We start from the raw sequence: 3,745 nt of genomic DNA on the forward strand, positions 1-3,745 counted from the left end.
GTGGATGAGTTTGACGCAGAACAGGATGAATCCTTGCAGTGTTTCCATCAGTTCTGCTTGTTATGGCCCCCTGACCTCTCTTCATCAGTGACACTTTCTCTCCCCTCAGGAAAATCTTTAATCCATTTTTACACTGCTGTTTTCTTCATGGCACTGTCCTCACAAACTTGGACTAACACGTCCCTTACTTCACATCCGCTCTTGCCAAATGTAACAAGAAAGGTAACGTTTGTTTGTTGCTCTAATTCAATCTCTAACTTTCTTGCGGTGATCCACAAAAACATGCAATCACAATAATGAACGCCACTCGGCAAGGCACCACCACATGTCCACACCAACACAGTTGTGAGACATTTGTATACCAAGATTCTATAGCTAGGCGTCCTCAAACTACAGCCCACAGGCCACATGCAGCCCGCCTAGGACATTTATCCGGCCTGCTGGGTGTTTTTGCCGCCGCTGCCCGTCCTGCTTAGCAGCCAACTCTTCTTGGGGCCCATAGTCCGGCCCTCCAATGGTCTGAGGGACAGTGAACTGGCCCCCTGTTTAAAAAGTTTGAGAACCCCTGAAGGTGTTTGTACAATGCTGCCAGCCTACGTGGGTGGTGGCAACTCTGTAAACTTAATTGTCAGACCTAGTAAGTGACAGACCTGGGGTTCAAATGTAAGTCTGTTCATTCCCAGGTCCAAATGCTTCTTATTGTTTCCAAGAAGCTCGCAGTAGGAGAGGTAACAATGTAATCTATTAACATTCATCATGGAAAGTGCACGTCCAGTGGTCTCAGAGAAGAGGGAGTGCTTCAGAAGCAGACTCCCTGCATAGACGAGTGATAGCAAGTCGAATTTGAGCTGAATCCTGTGCTGCCAGTATACACAGAGGCTAAAATATCTTTCCCCAGAGAGATGTTGTCTCTAGATTTTAATCCATGGATCTGGCTTTATTTTCTTGAACAAATTGCTTAATATTTCAGTGTTTCCATTTTCTCATCATGTAGGAATGATTATTATGTCGTAGGAGACCAGATGATTCAAGAGAAGGAGACGTGAGAGTTAAGCTTTGAACCTCTGTGACTATAACAAACACCTGTGACATAACATGTCGGTAATATAACACCTTGGTGATTAGGGCATAGGGAAGGGATTCGGCTCTTTGGAGCGTGAGAGCACGAGCATCAGTGCTTGGCAGTCTCCACACCTAAGGTGCAAATAGCCACAGGATCGCGTCTATAAGTAGGTGCAGAGGCGGTTAGTCCGGATTCATTCTCTCACAGATTCGCTCACTCTAACTCTTTTGATCCTCCGGCGCGGAGGGCCCCTACCCAGTGCCCTTCTACGAAGACCGCTAAGATTCGCTGTCCTACTAAGACTATTTCTCTCCTTCAAAGATTGTTTCTTTCTCTCTCTCTCTCCTGCTAAGATGAATTGCCATCCAGCACCTAAGGGAGCTGATCCCAAGCAAGGTTAGATAGGCCGGGGCAGACCCGGCAATCCAGGGCCTGATGCTATGTACTTCATCAAATCAGGAAGACTGAGTTAAGTCACCGCATGTGCTTAGAACAGCCCTTAACATGTAGGAAGCATGCAATAAATGTCACTAATTCTTACTTTTAGCAAAGAAAATGTAGGGGGTTATCAGGGTGGATCAGGAGGTGGAGGAAATGGCATTCTAAGCTGAAGGCACATTCACAAAATCCCGCAAGCAACAAGGTGTGAAAGAATCAAAGAAATTTGACACATTCTGACACTGGTGTTTTAGGGTTTCCATGTGTAAATCAAGGTGGTATCATTATGTGATAAGACAGGGAGGCAGCACATTGGTATTGAAATGATTTTGTACGTAATCTTTGAATTACAGATGAATTTGTACTTTGTGTTCTCATCAATAAAATGGAAGAATTTGAGAAGACATAATATAACGTTTTGTGGCTCTGATAATTAACAAAGACTACAATTCCTGTCTTCTCCATGGTTAAGTTCTTGTGGAATTCATTCCTGGGTCTTTTAATCTAACTGGCGGCTTGGCATTCTTATTACAGAATCCTTTATAGTTAAGATAAATAGTTAACTTACATTCAATGTCTTCAAGTTTTTATTAGTCATCATATCCCTGTAAATGAACAATCACGCAATTTTGGTGACTTTTGTGTTATGGTCAAATAGCCGATAATTATGCAGTTTCTCACTGAAATACTATCAATCTTGTTATGGCATCTTTTTCCTTTTTAACAAGTCTGCAGGAGGGGAAAATATGTGTTCTTCAGAAATAATAATAAAGGGAAACACTAGGGACATAAAAATACTAACATTAGTTGGTGCCAAATGATACTGTTTATCTAACAAATATGTGCAGTGTACTTGACATTTCCCCCATAACAGTTTGTTTCATTTATGGGTTTCTTTTTTCATTTGTGGAAGCACAAGTACATTTAAATAGTTAATTTGCTTTATATACAAAAACATTCACATTCATCCTAAAACCAGATACATCTAGTTTTAATACCTTGTTGACCCATTTACTAGAGATGGAACGGTCACCCCAAAAGCCTGCTATTAGGGAAATCCTTTGTTTCTGACCGGTCTGATCACTGCACAGGTAGAAATGGCCATTGTGCTGTGGATACTGCATTATGTTATTTATAAAGTGCTGCAGTGGAGCACAGCAATGCCATTCATCAGCATCCAATCAGCAGTGAAGTTGGCAGAGGAAAGTGGGTGTACAAGGATGCATTGGCACAGACGATTTCAACCGGCAGATTCCAGAGCTTGAACTTGGCGATAGTTTTTGAAACTAATTTATTTGTTATTTGCGGGAAAGGGATACCACTTGGAAGCAAATTTGAAATGTTTCCAATTTCAGGACATTGAAAAGTCAAAAATGCAGCCGGCAGTCTTGTGTGATTTCCGCCCAGCGTCCCCTCTCCCCATCCACATACCTGATAAGATGTCATTTCATTCTCTGCCATGGTTACGTTTTTTTTGTTCATTCCCTATTTCTGTTTTTAAAATTGAATCCTCTCCAAATTCTTTTCCATTTTTAAACACCACCTGCTCTTCTTTCTAAAGTACCTCCAACACAGGTTCACATTTCTTGAGAGTCTCATTAGTTTGGAAGTGATACATACACACTATTCGTTACTTAGCATTAAAGGCTAGAGTATGTACATGATCTTTATTCAAATACATTAGTATTATTTAGATGAGTCAAAAATGCCATAGGCATATCAATACAATGTAATTCAGGCCAAAGCACAATAGGATTTTTCATGTACCTTGGCAAACTGATTCTTAATTCCATATAGGAGAAGGAGAGCAAAGCTCTAAGAACAGCCAAACATGTTTCAGAAAAGAATAAGGAACAAAAAGCCCTGCTCCACTAGAAATGAAAATGTTTATATAAAGCCATGGTAATTAATACAATGTGGTTCTTGAATAGAAATAGGCAAATTGATCAATAGAACTGAACAAGAATTCCAGAAACATATAGGTGAACTTGTTAAATGATAAAGGTGACATTTGAAATGTGTTATCAACAAACTATTTAAAAAAGTGGCATTGAGACATTACCATCCCATAATAAGCAATAATAATAAAAATAAAATTGAACTCAAACAATATACATACATATACATTTCAAGAGAATTAAAACTTGTATATAAGCACCCAAAATAGAAAATGTTTGTGGTCTTACAATGACAATCAATTAGGAGTTATAAGAGAATGGGTAAGTTCATTTGGCCTGATTAAAC

The 3,745-nt window shown here is 39.9% G+C and overlaps 1 pseudogene; it reads left to right on the forward strand.

The window, feature by feature from the left end:
• The first annotated feature begins 3,716 nt into the window (after nucleotides 1–3,716).
• LOC100944220 overlaps nucleotides 3,717–3,745 on the forward strand; it is a 3,873-nt pseudogene continuing 3,844 nt past the window's right edge.

Source organism: Otolemur garnettii, unplaced genomic scaffold (assembly GCF_000181295.1).
Source record: "Otolemur garnettii isolate 467f Iridium unplaced genomic scaffold, OtoGar3 scaffold00090, whole genome shotgun sequence".
Lineage (NCBI taxonomy): Eukaryota > Metazoa > Chordata > Mammalia > Primates > Galagidae > Otolemur > Otolemur garnettii.